At 41.7% G+C, this 15639-nt stretch overlaps 1 long non-coding RNA gene across 1 annotated transcript in view; it reads right to left on the bottom strand.

Moving 5' to 3' along the window:
* The window catches only part of LOC140625405 (uncharacterized), a 173586-nt gene that overhangs the window by 145492 nt on the left and 12455 nt on the right, over positions 1 to 15639 (bottom strand). The window contains exon 2 of the long non-coding RNA XR_012024742.1: positions 13178 to 13290. This is a non-coding gene — a long non-coding RNA (uncharacterized lncRNA). The remainder of the gene's footprint in view (positions 1 to 13177; positions 13291 to 15639) is intronic.

Raw genomic sequence — 15639 nt, 5'->3', positions numbered from 1 at the left:
GGATAATTTGGGTCATGTGCTAAGTGTGTCCCTACACAGCATCCTCTGTGGCCATCTTTCCCTGTCAAAATCAGAATCCTGTAATATGATAAATGATTTGTTGTAAAATATTTTCATGATGGCAGTTACACTTAATAGAGTAACATCATTTCTGCACTATATGGATAATTTAAAGGTATTCATAGGAATACTGAGAACCTGGACTATCATAAAAAAGTCAATCAGTATGCATTTCCACTTCCTATATATGTTCTTTTGTTGCTGTTGTTGTTGTTTTAATTTTTATTTTCAGTACATTAAATTTACTCATAAAAACATTCCAAAAATGTACAATTTTTCTTTTTTAACAAAGTATAATAAAACATAAAAACTCCAGAAACAATAATTAACATTTATAATTCAAAATCAAATTAGCAGAATATTAAATATTTACAAAACTGTATCTTTTAAAAATATAAAGTTACATGCAATTTTGTAGAATTGACATAAAAGAATGGCTCAAAAATGGGAGAATTTTTCTTCATTCCTAAAAAAGACAATCTGTCCAATATAAGCTGAGAAGATTCTTGAGTACCCAAGGGTCTTCGATTTCGGTACCAAAGCCTTCATCTTTGTGCATGTAAAAACTTAATGCGTGTGAAGGGCTTGTTACAATACCCTTGACAGAGATGCGCTGAGCTCCCCTCCCCCCAGACCAGTGTAGTAAAGTTAACGTTTGGCCTCAACCAGCAAGTATGTGGTTTCCAGAATGTTGATTAAAGATTTTTTCATTCAGAACCTAGGGACTTTGCAAATTGAGCCTCTTCAGAGCCCATGGCTTTAAACTGTCACCTGACTCATTCTTTGGGAGTCATCTGCGCTTTGGAAAGGACTTCCTCCCCTTTGGGTTCCACAGGCCTATATATGTTCTTGAAGAAAGTACTATCCTTTATAGTAGCTAAAGGTCCCTTTCAGTTTGGCCCCCAATATCCTTTGATTTCCAGCTCTAGCTAGCAGATTGAGTCTCCTGCTGCCACCCTTCACCCAACTCACCTCTAGGAAAACAAAAACACTTTGCTCAAAGAGTAGCCCATTCTTTCTAAAGTTGGATTTTCTCCACCGTGAGAGCGTGCAGGGGGCAGTGCTTCAGTGAGCCTCCACTCACCATTGTGTACCCTGAGACCACTCCTCACCTCTGTGCACGGCAACATTTCTGCATGAGCATCCTTCCCACTGGTGTGTCCCCCTGCTGGATGGCAATGATCTAGTCCTCAGTTAAGAGGTAGCTTCTTGTTAATCAGACTAGGTTCTTGCACAACAAAAACTGCACAATTCACTGAGGCTTCTGGGCCTGTAACAACTTATTTCTTCAAGGATGCAGACTATTCCTTCTGTATCCTGTGCATGAACACTTTGGAATGTGAAAAAGGAATTTTATCGTTTTCCCATTAGCTATGACCACTGCCTGGTCCATAGGAAATGCTTAGTAAATATGAACGAGGTGGTAATTTCCTTGAATGAATCTCTTCTATTACATTGCTTGGCTATTTTTATTTCACAAATAATTACATGGTGCTTACCATGTGCTCAACACTGTCCTGTGTGTTTTTTCATATATTCATTCATTTAAGCCTCACATAATACTATGAGGCAAATACTATTCTTATTCTTTTTTACAGACAAGGAATCCGAGGCACAGAAAAGTTAAGTAACTTGCTTAAGGTCGCTCACTAAGCAGCAGAGCTGGTATGGGAACCTGGAAGATCTAGGTTTAGAATTTGTGCTCCTAACCCTATGCTATGAGCAACTTGTGTATTAGTGTACCCTCCTCCTGCCACAAGGGGTGGACACTGGCTGGGGCATGGTCAATCGGAGAACCACATCTCCCTAATCAAAGGTGCAATCTAGGATGTGGACATGTGGCTCAAGCCAGGCCACAGAGTCCCCTCGGCCCCAGCCCCCTTCCCACCTATGGTTCTGCCATTTGAAGCAGGAGGAGAAGGTGTTTACCTTTGGAAGAATGGAACAAGAGAGATATGAATCCTGGAAGCACTGAAGGAGGAAAAACCTATCTCTTGGAGAATAGAGTAAAGGCCAATGCTAGAAAAGTGATGTAGGGATGTGAGCAGAAATGAAGGGGGGGAGGATACACCTCTCCCCCTGTTACAATTTCCACTTTACTCTCCACTTTTTAAAAACTTCAGCTAGTAGAGTTGGGTTTATGCTACTTTCAGATAAAACTCCCATTCATTTGTTGATGGGATGGATGATTTAATTAAAAAATAAGTGAATAAAGGGCCTTGATTAATATCACTCATCCATCAGTCAAGTAAATAGCCATTGTATCATGTACTGTGACAAGTATGGGAGTCATAGCAGTGGACATAAGAGCCCCTGTCCCCATGAGGAGGGAAGACAGATCTTCAAATGATGAATTGCAGTGGGCTAGCAGGCTCTAGTAGGATCTGAAACCACCCCAGGTTGGCTGAAGTGCAGAGTGTGGAGTGACCTACGACAAAGTGAGGACAGGGAAGGCCACATCAGAAATTCAGTCTTACGCTGAGATCAGTGGCAGGAGTAAAGGTGAGGGAGGGGTTTGGACACTGAAAGGTTTTAATGGGGGTGACATGTTCAGATTTGTGCTTTCAACAGCTCTGCCTGAAGTGGGGAGAACATAGGGTCTCGGTAAAAAAGTAACAGTGGTCTGCCCTAACGTCACAGCAGAGGAATCTAGAAACATTTGAGAAGTTAAATTCGGGTCACAGCAGCCCAGGGAACCAAAGCTGGAAGAGAAATTAGAGACTTCTGGGGATCTAGGGAGCAGTTTCCTTTGTCCACAGATAAGTACATCAAAGCTGCAGAGCGGTACCCCTCTTATGGAGTGCAGTACACATTTGGGAAAATCCAAGCAACGTCTCCAGCACTGATCATGAAAGAAATTGTACTTAACGCATAAAGCAAATAAAAATTTGAAATAAAATAAAATAAATAGAGATTTTTCTTTCCTGTTCACAGTTGTTTAGCTGTAAAAGCCATCGCTAATTTGTCTTTCTTCCTCCCTAGCATCAATGAATTTAGTGCCTTGTTTTCTCCAATAGGTCTCTCATCAGTCTTTCTGGTCGTTTTTATTTTCTTTCAAATTAGCCTTGACAAAAAAAACAAAAAAAAAAAAAATTAGCCTTGACCCCTAATTCCATTATTTTGACATTATGCTAAAAGAAGTCAGCCAGACACAAAAGGACAAATAGTGTATGATTCCACTTCTGGGGGGCACCTCAAGTAGTCAAATTCAGAGGCAGAAAGTAGGGTGGTCATTGCCAGGGGTTGCAGGAAGGGAGAGATGGCGAGTTATTGTTTGGTGAGTTTGAAGTTTCAGTTTGAGATCATGTAAGATACACGGTAGTGATGGTTTCACAGTATGAATGTACATAATATATATAAGATATATATATATATATACCTTTCCACAATAAAAATAAATTTTAAAAAACACTGGAATTGAGTGCATGTTTTTTCCAAGAAGCTTTCTTATTTCCTTTTTTTCTTTAAGATTTTATTTATTTGAGAGAGAGAGAGGGAGAGAAAGCACAAGAGGGGTGAATGTCGGAGAGAGAAGCAGACTCCCCATTGAGCAGAGATCCTGATGCAGGGCTCTATCCTGGGATTCCAGGGTCATTACCTGAGCCAAAAGCAGACGCTTAACCAATTGAGCCACCCATGCACCTATTTTCCTGTGTCCTTCTCCTTAGAGCGATCCTGACACAGGACCTGTTTAACACATATCCTTATTTTATAAATGTTGATTAAAGACCCTCTCCCGACATTTCCTCACTTCTTCCTAACAACCACCAAGTGTGGTAATGATATTGGCCCCACTTTACAGATGAGCAATCCAAACTTCAAAGATTTCCACTGAAGAATGCAAAGCTTGGATAAAGTGGAAGAGAAATTTCTTGTTAAAGACACTGACTCAGAACTCATTTCTTTATTTGAGGTCTATAAAATTAATTTTGAGAGCCTTAAACCCGTTACACCTAAATCATCTAAGAAACCCATGGCTTAATGTGGGGTTTCTTATGGGCAGTCCTTCAGCATCTCGCTTCTACATAGGTCTGTTCTCTTTTGTAAGAAATTACCAGAATAAATCACTCTTAACACACAGAAGCCGAACTCACCGAACCCCAGCCCAAAATCTGTTCTGGAATATCCCAAAGCATTCCCATAGGACTATTACAAAGAACTGGAGCTAACTGTTCCAAATGGAACTAACATAAAAAGGGTTAAGTGAATGCCGTTTCACTTTTCTAGATGTTCAGTAATTAAAAGAGGGATCGTTGTCCCCGTGAGTATTATTACGTTGCACACCAATCTTCCTACACAGAACCCAACAATGCTCAAGTACCAGCTACCCGTGATTACCGAGACCCACTTTCCCTTACCCAAAGGCTATCCATGTGTTCTTTCTTGAGGTACAAGGCATCAGGGAGACTGTCCCATTCCATCTTTGCTGTTTCTACGCTTTCTGCATTCCTGATGTCATGTCAGTCCTTACCCTACAACCAAACAGCACAGACCTGATGGACCACCAGGACTCCCTTCCCTCTGTGACCACTCCAGCCTGCTGTGCTTGGGACCAGGAGGGAGTGGGGCTGCCTGAGGTCTTCAGAGGATGCTGGCACTCTCAGGGTGAGCCCTGGAGGCAGAGGATACCTGGAGACCTGCCAGAGGGACTCCCCAGACAGCCTGAGAACCAGCTGTCAAGGAGTCTCTCCTTAATCTGCAGCACCATCTTTTGAGAAGACAGTGTATTTAGAGACAGCGCTGGGTGAGATCAAGGTTGGGAATCGGAGCTGCTAACTCATCGGGGGGACGGGGATGTCTGCATTGCATCCCTGCCACACTTCTAGCTTGGAGCAGAACTGCTTATTTATTCTAAAACCTCATTTTATTTATGTGTTTCCTTAGATTATTTGTTTGAGAGGGAGAGCTCGAGCAGCAGGAGGGACAGAGGGAGACAGAGAATCCCAAGCAGGCTCTATGCCCAGCATGGAGCCCAACACAGGGCTCAATCCCACAACCCTGAGATCATGACCTGAGCCAAAACAAAAAGTCGGCTTCCTAACAGACTAAGCCACCCAGGCACCCAGTGAAATCTCATTCTTTTTAAAAGTTCCTGCCCAGGCTGTTCATTGAAACACCAAAGGACATTTGCTTTCAGCTGCATGATCTGGATCCGTGGTTTACCTCAATGTCTCTGAGCTAAAAGTGACTGGTTCCTTCTCTTTACACCAAGTGGCCATTCTCCCTTTTGTTCCCAGTGCTCTCTTATGCTTCTCTGATTTTCTTCCTAAGGGTTTCCTTTTCTTCCCCAACTGGAATGAAAGCTCATTTAGAGTTCATTGCTAGCCTCAAACAGTGCCAGGAATATGGCAGGTATTCCATAAACATTTCTCAAACGAATAAATGCATTGTGTAGACACTGCCTGACTCTCCGTCATAACTTCAGGCTGTGAACTCTGCATGCAGCCTTTCCCCATGAAACCCTATACACCATCTCAGGGGATAATTACTGAGGAGTCAAAGGTGCTTGGGATTGTACTCAGAGATATTAGATGCAACAAAAAAAGAAATCAAGTCAGAAAAGGAAAACAATCCCCAAATTCCAACCACCACCAGGATTTGAAATCTAGACATAAGCCCCAGAACCAGGAGTAAGGAGCTGGAGTGGGTCAGAATGGATAGCTTCACACAGCAGGTCAGGGTCGGGTGGGATGGGGCTGGGAAGGACAGGAGGAGGAAAGGGTAAGTGCTTAGACAAAGCAGCCATGTGGCATGGCCAAAAGCTTTGTCCATGGAGAAGAAAGAAGAAAATGCAAAGCCCCATATCTTTTTGTGGTGGGCTTCCTCTTTATGAAAACTTCCAAATGCCTTTATGTTACCTATGCAACACCCTACAAACCTTTCATCTTCTGAAGCAGGACCCATGGGGCTCTGCATCTTCTCCTTCCCAAGGCTTTAAGGAGTATCAAAGGGGAAAAGTGAGTATCTCAAAATGAAGCTCTGTTGGCCCCAAGAGAAATAGAAAAAATGTTTAAATATTTTATCTATTTATTCATGAGAGACACAGAGAGAGGCAGAGACACAGGCAGAGGGAAAAGCAGGCTCTCTACAGGGAATCTGATGTGGGACTCAATCCCAGGACCCCAGGATCACACCCTGAACTGAAGGCAGACGCTCCACCACTGAGCCACCCAGGTGCCCTGAGAAACAGAAGATTTCCTGGATCAGAATCCAGCCCACCTCTGGGAAACACCATGGAATAACTCAGAGGTCGTGAGACCCGGACTTGGGCCCACGTGATCTGATCACACCCACACCGCGTCCCCCTGTACACTCCTCACCACTCCCCATCCAGAGCCATGCTAGACCCCTGATGACCCGTGGCCTTTGCTCGTTTTAGCCATTCTCACAGGAGAGCAGCATTCCCTCATCATAGTCTCAATTTGTGTTTCCGCAATGACTAATGAGGTTGAGCATCTTTTCATGTGCTTCTTTGCCACCTGTGCATCTTCTTTGGTGATGTGTCTATTCAAATTGCTCATTTTTTAAATTTTATTGACTTATGAGAGTTCTTCACATACTCCGTATACAAGTCCTTTGTCAAAAAAGTAAGCTGCAAACTCTTTCCCAGTCCCTGGCTCAACTTTATGTTCTCTTAACAAAGTCTTTCAAAGAGCAGAGGTTCTAAATTTCGATGAAGTCTAACTTGCCAGTTGCTCTTTCATGGAGCATGCTTTGGAACTGTACCCAAGAAACCCTCACCTAACCCAAAGCCACAAAGGTTTTTCTTTTCCTCCTACGTTCTAGAACATTTCTGTTATCTACTTAACTCCATTGTGATTACAGTACATAGTTTGTATGATTTTGAGTCTCTTAATTCTGTGAAGTTTTGGGATCCCTGGGTGGCGCAGCAGTTTGGCGCCTGCCTTTGGCCCAGGGCGTGCCATCCTGGAGACCCGGGATCGAATCCCACGTCGGGCTCCCGGTGCATGGAGCCTGCTTCTCCCTCTGCCTATGTCTCTGCCTCTCTCTCTCTCTCTCTCTCTCTATCAAAAAATAAAAAATTCTGTGAAGTTTTGTTTTATAACCCAGGATATGGCTTATCTTGATGAATGTTCTGTGTGTCCTTAAAAAGAATGTATATCCTGCCGCTATGGGGTGAAGATCATGTCCAGTCGGCTGATGGCGTCATCCGGTTCCACCTATTTGCGGATTTTCTATTGGTTCTATCATTCTGAGAAAGGACTTCTAAAGTCTCCCGCTGTGAAATTGTCTCTTTTCAGTTCTATCTGCTTTTTTCTTTCGTGTATTTTAATGTTCCATTGTTAGAGGCAAAACATTTAGACGTGCTAGGTCTTCCTTGTGAATTGACTCCTTTATCATTATTACCAGATTTAATGTCTTTCTTTGCCCCTGGAATTCTTTTCTGTGATCTACTTTGTCTCAAATTAGTACAGGCACTCCAGCTCTACCCCCGGGGTGGTGTTGGCCTAACAGATCATCACCATTTCCTTTTACTTTTAACAAACACCTATCCCTGGAAGGGAGTATTTTATAATATAAAAATTATTGATACGCTTGGATTTCAATTCACCGTTTTGTTCTTTGTTCTCTTCATACTCTCTGGGGTTTGTTTCTCTATCTCTCCTTCTCTGCTTTCTTTAGATTGATTTGAATAATATTTAGTATTCCATTTTAACCTACCTGCTTCATTTTTTTTTTTTTACTGTATCTCTTTGTATAGATTTTGCAGTAGTTGCTCTTGAAATGACAATACACATAATTAACTTTTCCAGTCTAGTTTGGTTCAATATTTTACTGCTTCAAGTGGAATGTAGAAACTACCAGCTGGCCCCTTCACTCCCCCTTTTGTCCTAGTTGCCCTAGGTTATATCTACATACACTGAAAATTCTGTCAGACGACATTGTATTTTGTTATTGTTGTTTTTAAAACAGACGTTAAAGAACTCGTTGGAGAAGAGTAGCCTATTAAATTTCCTGAGATATTTATTATCTCTGTTACTCTTCTTTGACTCTAGATGTTCCCAGTTTCCTCCTGGCATAACTTCCATTGTGTCTGCAGACTTTCTCTACCAATTCCCTTAGATCAGGTCTGCTGATAACAGGCTCTTTCCCTCATCAGAGAATTTTTTATTTTGCCCTCATCCCTGAAAATATTTTCACAGATGTTGAATTTTAGATGAAGAGTTCCCTTTTTTCAGCACATGAAAAATGTCATTCCAGTTTCTTCTGGCTCTCTGGTTTCTGATGAGAAATCAGAGAACTCCACAGTTACTAGAATGAGATTTTCCTACAAATCTGGAGGAAATGTATCATTTCTCTCTGGCTGCTTTCAAGATTTTCCTGTCTTCTGTTTGCAGCAGTTTAATTATGATGTATCTGGATGTGGCTTTCTTTGGAATTACCTAAGGTTTGAGGTTCACTGAGTTTGTTGAACCTATAGGTTTCTGACTTTCATCAAATTTGGAAAGTTTTCATACAATTTTTTCTTAGTCTTATATTTTTTCTCCTTTCCTTCTATTGCCCTGATGACATGAATATCTGACCTTTTGTTATTGTTCCACAGGTCCTTGAGGACCTGTTTTTTGGGTTTTTTTTGTTTGTTTGTTTGTTTTTTGTTGTTGTTGTTGTTGTTTTAATCTTTTCTCTTTTCGTCCTGATTTGATCATTTCTACTGATCTATCTTCATGTTCTGGCTCTCTTCTGTCATCTCCATTCTACTGTTAAACCCATCTAGTGAGATTTTATTTTTACCTCTGGGTTAACACATTTTCTTAAATTTCCTGGATTTTTTTTTTTTTTTTTACACCTTCTATTTCTTGGCTGAGAATTTCTATCTTTTCACTCATTTCAAGAGTGTTCTCCCTTACTTGTTAGAGCATTTTTATAATAACTGCTTTAAAATTTTTGTCCTTGTTAGTGAGACATTGACTTCTGTTGATCATCTTTCTCTGTTCTTTGTGTGCCAAGTAATTTTGGATTGTATCCTCAACATATTGAGTATCATTTTCTGAGATTCTGAGTTGTATTTAATCCTACAAAGAATGCATTTAGGCCACAAGTTCTAATTAGCTCTATAAGGGTTGTGGTTCCAAGATCGATTCAACTTTTAAAGCTTTTGTCATACTATTTGGATACTACTCAGTGGCCAGTCTGGAATTTGGGTAGTGGTATATATCCTATAGCTCAGCTCTCAAAATCTATATCTACTCTTTAGGGTTAAGCCTACAACATGAGCAGCCCTGAGGGTTGGACCAGGGATCCATAAAGCACATTAAGGGGCTTCCCTACAGTTTCAGGTTCTAGCAGGCTCCCGCTGCCACTGCTACCTTGGAATTACTTGAGCTGGGACAAAAGAAAATGAATAAAAAACTAAAAGAAAAGAAAAGTGAGGGACTTCTACACTCTGAATATTAGGAGCTTTCTTTCCCACTTCAACCCAAACTTGAGGACTTCTCCTGGACATTTTTGTTACATCCTCCTACCTGCTCACAGATTTTGGGTTTATTGAAGTCAGGAAAATATCAGAGTGGGAGAGAAATAATAAACTCACCCCCCAGTTAAGTGGTAATATAAATTCTAACCTTTTCTCCCAATCTACATGATACTGTTTACTTTTCAGAGTTCTCAAATAGCTACCTTACACATTCCATCCAGGCTTTGGATTCAGTGGGAGACACAGGTTGCAGTGTCCTTTCTCCATCTTACCCAAAACCAGAATCTTCTTCTGTAATGCTTCCAAATTGAAGAGATACATGTGATTTTTAATTTTTTCCTACATTTTTCTAATTATTTTTTTTTTAAATAATAAGAAAACAAAATGGCCAAAAGGGTTAGCCAATCTAGATTTGTCCTTCAGAGGGATGGGTAGTTTTACTGTCTCTGTCTCCACATAACATGACTCAAGATCATTTGATAAGGACTCTCAAAAAGCTCTAAGGCATACCTCAAGGATCTAATGAACAATGCAGTCACTCCTGGGCTCTGTGAGTTTTTACTGGTTGAATAAAGCATTATGATCACATACCGGGGCTCCCATCTTCAAGAGTTAAGGCCATCCTGCCCTTGCAACAGCAAAACCAACCTTAACTGGACACTTGTGGTGCCACTGCATCTGAGTGATTAGGTAGGAGTTATGTTTCCTCTTGCAGAAGGGAACTGTAACAACTGTTGAGTACTTCTATGTGTTGACACCTTACCAGATACTTCTCACACATTATTTGCTTTAGTCCTCACCACAACCAGAAAGGTAGGTATTATTAGCATCATTTATAGTTGAGAAACCCAAGGCTCAGTTAAGATTAAGGCACTTGCCAGGTTCCCAGAGCTACTAAGTGGTGAGATGCAGTTTGAATCTTATTCCAGTGTCTTTATTCTTCCCACATATTATGAGCCCCTTGAAGAGAGTATTTGTGTTTGATTACTCTCTGTAAATCCACGGCTCTTCACCTAGCAGGACTCCATAAATGAATTCATTAATTTAATAACCAACTAACCTCTATCTTGCTGGGCTCTTTTCCTTTTCTTCCTGTCTATTTCCATGTGTTTTCCTTGCTCCCTGCTCTGTCTTCCAAAGGGACCCTGAACTCCTCAACAATCTGGCATGCAACATCTGGTCACTTAAAAACACTGAAATGACTGGCAAGATTTCTCAGTTTCTGTTCAGATGCAGAGTATCGTGGAGATACCTCGAGCCCTATCTACTCCTTCCTCTGTGTCTTCCCACCACAGCCAATGCTGGGCTCTGCATACAACCAGTATCCCATAATACTGCCAGTTGCTCCAGTCCTTGGTTAACCTTTCTTACTGTTTCTTCGTTCCTGGGTGGCTGCTCTTTCATCCCACCTTCCCTACATGCCCTGGAGAACCTGCAGTCCACTCTATAGTTTTCTTTAAAAGAGATTCTTATAGTTGGTGAGAGATTGGATGACGCGATCTCTGAGGTTGTTTCAATGCTAACATTATGTGCCCTTATGATTCCAGGTAACACTAAGTGATATGCCTTCTTTGACCTATGAGCCATCTGACCTTAGTAATATACCCTAAAAGTAGCTCTCAGAATTTAAGATGATAAGAATTATTTGAAGTGGTTGACAAAATGCTGATTCCCTCACCCTAGCTAACAAATTCTGAATCAGTACATGTGCCAGGGCATAGACTCTGCAGTTTTAGCAAGTGCTCACAAGCAGTTCTGATGCAGGTGGACTATAGCATACCTAAGAAATTTTGCACTAAGTAAAGGTATTAGTGAGATGCCTTGTTTTATACAGTACTTAGACCAGCAAGCACTCAGCATAAATGCGCTGATAGTAATTCTGGACAGAATTATTTTTTGCCTAAATGAAGAAACAGACTGTCCATAACAATAACAACAATAGCTATGACTTGCTGGGGTCTTATTCTGAGCCAGCAACAACACTACATTATCCATTGAATCCTCATCTGAACAAATGCTACTATCCAAATTTTAAAGAAGACAGAACTGAAATTGGGGGTTAAGGCAGGTCACAGCTAGTACATGATTAAGATTGGATTTGAACATGGGTTTGTGGGACCCCAAAGACAATGTTCATTCTACATCACCACCCTTCCTTTCTTCATAGTAATGACCTTGGGGGAAAGGTAAAATGATTATTATGTATAAGCTCTGCATGGTATTAGCCTACCTCTCAAAATTAGAAAGAAATATGGTTGATCATAAAGGAAAACCCCCAACAATGAGCCCAAGGGAAGTTGTGGAAGAACTTGAATGTTTAGCTTCATCCTTCCTGAAGGGAGAGAAATGGAAAAGATGACCTCCCCACCCAAGGCTTTTCAGGCCAAGAATTCCATTAAATCTTGCCCTCAACTAAATACCTGTCTCCATTCTAAAGGTCTAGTTATAGTCAGCTTTGCCGGCCTGTAGGTGCAAACATCTGGATGGCAGGTGCTTGATTTTGTAGGTGCCAGAGGACACACAGCTGAGCTGCACAGCTGAGGGGACAGGGGAGGAAATGTCGTGCATTGATGTAGCACCTTCCCATTCTCCCCAAGCCCCCTTCAACAGGGAAGTGATGGGGGTGGGAGGTGACCGGAGGGCCAGCAGCTGTGGAACAGCTGCACAGGGGAGCATTTAAGACCAGGAAAGGAAGTGAAACACAGAAGGGCAGTCAGTCTTGAGGAGGGTCTAAGGGAAGTGGAGGGGAATGAAGCTGAATCTTCCTGCCTGATGCTGCTCTGGGGAGGCCTGCTTAAGCTCAGAGACCTAGGACTCTGCTTCCAGTTCTCCAAGAGGAGGCAAAAGAAGGAAGAAGGAGGAGTTTTTTGTTTTGTTTTCATTGGAAACAAAGAATCACACAGGCAGCATGTGCTTGCTCCGCCATCCATGCCCGTCCCTGCAACTGGCTGTGGAGTTCAAAGAACCCACTAGCTCACAGGTACAAGAGACTTCCATTGTCATTTTCTTTAAATCCATTTGTACCTCATCCAAGGTCTCTTACCTACTAAGAGGAGCAAAACAGAACAAATCCTCTTCCATTCTCCTAAGACACTTCTCCCCAGAATGGTGCCAACATTGGAGACAGTCTTCTGGTCATGGGTAATGGACCCACCTGTCACCTGCTAGGATGTCCTTGTGCCAGCCTGAAGAGTCCAGTCCCTTCAGGTTCATTGCCACTGCACCCCAAGGCCGGCCTCCCTGGACCCCCACCCTGCCACTGCCTCCAAGATCAGCTGCCTCTCCAGGGCACCACCAGGACCCCCAAACCTCTCTGGGGATGTTCACTCTCTGCCATGCCACTCCCAAGATATTTGCCTCCTTCTTTTTCCCTCCCACTATAAGACACCAAAAAAAAAAAAAAAATCCTGGTAGCTTTAGACATTTACAAAAGACAGAGAGAAACTTTAATTTTAACGTAGCCTCTATAATCCATCCTGCAAGAAAATATAAATTAATAAAATATGAAATGTATACAACCTTTCTATGTGATAAGTGCACAAGCAATAAAGCATAAAGTTCTAAGCACTTTCTATATGCTAGTTCATTTAATTCCCACAAAAATGTTAAGAGGTAGGTCATACTGCTATCCCATTTTTATGGACAAGGAAAGTGATGGCACAAAGAGACTGAGTAACTTACCTGAGGTCACATGGCTGGACAGTGGCAGAACTGGTATTTGAATCCAGATGGTCTGTCTCTAGAGTCTGTGATTATGATATAAACTCTACTTCTCACAAGTTACCTCCCTGAAACTTGAGAAGGGAAAAACAGATTAAAACACCTACAAATGAACATTTCAAAATGTGGGGTTTTTTTTTTAAGATTTTATTTATTTATTCATGAGAGACACAGAAAGAGAGGCAGAGACAGAGGCAGAAGGAGAAGAAGGCTCCCTGCAGGAAGCCCAATGTGGGACTCGATCCCAGGACCCCAGGATCATGCCCTGATCTGAAGGCAGATGCTCATCTGCTGAGCCACCCAGGTGTCCCTCAAAATTTGTTTGAAGGACAGAAGACAAATAAATAAGTTTCCTAGGCATCACTTAAGACCCTCCATGTCCCACCATGATGCTGTGAAAGCTTACATCTCCTCAAAAACTACCAACAAAGAAAAGGACGAAAGAAAAGAAAGAAAGAAAGAAGAAAGAAAGAAAGAAAGAAAGAAAGAAAGAAAGAAAGAAAGAAAGAAAGAAAGAAGGAAGGAAGGAAGGAAGGAAGGAAAAGAAAGAAAGAAAGAAAGAAAGAAAGAAAGAAAGAAAGAAAGAAAGAAAGAAAGAGAAAGAAAGAAAGAAAGAAAGAAAGAAAGAAAGAAAGAAAGAAAGAAAGAAAGAAAGAAAGAAAGAAAGAAAGAAAGAAAGAAGAGAAAAAAGAGAGGAAGGAAGAAAAGAAGGAAGGAAGAAAGGAAGGAAGGAAGGAAGGAAGGAAGGAAGGAAGGAAGGAAGGAAGGGAGGAAGGAAAGGAAAATCAAGTTCTATTTCAAAAAATTAACCTGAAATAGACCAGATTTCAAACCATGAGTAATTAATTTACTTTGAGGAGCAGGGTTAAAAGTTTAAACCATCAACAACAGACTTAAATACAGAGAACAAACAGGTGGCTGCCGGAGTAGAGGGGGTTGTGGGCACTAGTGAAAAAGATAAAGGGGGCGAGGGGTTAAACCATCAGTAAATGCAGCAGTTGAATTCAATTCTGAAAAAAAGAAAAATTAAGTTGTATCTAAAAATCTGAGTTGAGTGATGGTTTTACCTGGTACATATGTTCTCTATCAACTAGTAAAATGCAAATATGTCCTTAAAAAAAATACTTCTCCAGCTGGGAGTAGAGATCTATAGAAATCGCATGTAGAACCATCAGATAGTTATATAGCTTCAGTAATAAAAAGTAAATCTTGTTTTTATATCTCCATCCCTGATCTCCCTCCTATGCTCCCTACTCATATTTCTTGGCCCTTTTAAGGCAACATGGCACAATCCAAATCCTTTACTCTTCCCCTAAAACTACCCCCAACTCCTATATTCTCTACCTTCAGAGCAACATCTTTTCAGTCTTCCAAGCCTAAAACCCAAAAGTCAGCCTGTTTGGAGTGCCGAGGAGGCACAGTCGGTTAAGCATCTGACTCTTGGCCTCTGCTCAGGTCCTGATCTCAGGGTCTGAGTTCCAGGCCCCCATCAGCCTCCGCACTCAGCAGAGTCTGCTTAAGTTTCTCTCTCCCTCTCCCTCTGCCCCTTCCCCCCCACCAAAATAAATAAATCTTTTTTTTTTTAAGGCATCCTGTATGTTTCTTCTCCATCAGCCTCTAGTATCAAATTGCTCTCCAAGAGCATTTCACCCTTTGTGAATATATTTCCATTTCATCCCTTCTCCATCATCCCTTCCACTGAAATTAGTTCAGGTCCTCAAAATTCTTACCTAAGCTTTTTCTCAGAGGCTAAAGCTGGTCTCCTGGACACCTTCTCGACAGATCTCCACCCTTTCCCACTGTTACCAGTCATCTTATGACTATGCCATTCCTCCCGGGGTTCCCCCAATACCTATCAATTCCAGAAATCATAATCACCATGCTAATAATAGCTGGAATAAGTGGATAGAGTAAGCTCAAGTGCCCTAGTTAGTTCTCAAGTCTGGCACAACAAAGTGCGAAGCTCACCCTTCCAATTTCACGTCCTGCCCCCTAAACACCACAGACCCTGTGTTCAACCCCCCAGACAGCCATGATTCATATAAATACCTCATTCTTTCCCCTGCTTTGTGTTTTCACATGTACATTTTCCTCTCCCTGGTATTCGCTTCTCCCTTATTCTTTGCCCAAGCCACTCCAACATGTCTTTAAAGAATCAGCTGCAACGCCACCTGCCCAGGGACACATTCCCCACTCACTTAAGCAAGTTTAGCATTTTGCATAGAACTCCCCAAAAAGCTGCACTGAAACATAGAGAAACCAATAAAATCAACTGGATGTCTTCTGCCCTGTGTATTCCTGGTAACTATGAGAGTGCCTAGCACACAGGAGGCAACTCAGAATTTCTTCAACGAACCATAGATGCAACATTTACTCAAACCTCATTTTTCCATATTGGAAGTCAGCAGAGAGTGTGTCCAGGA

Source organism: Canis lupus, chromosome 36 (assembly GCF_048164855.1).
Source record: "Canis lupus baileyi chromosome 36, mCanLup2.hap1, whole genome shotgun sequence".
Taxonomy (NCBI): Eukaryota; Metazoa; Chordata; class Mammalia; order Carnivora; family Canidae; genus Canis; species Canis lupus.
This window is presented reverse-complemented; position numbering and strand designations above follow the sequence as displayed.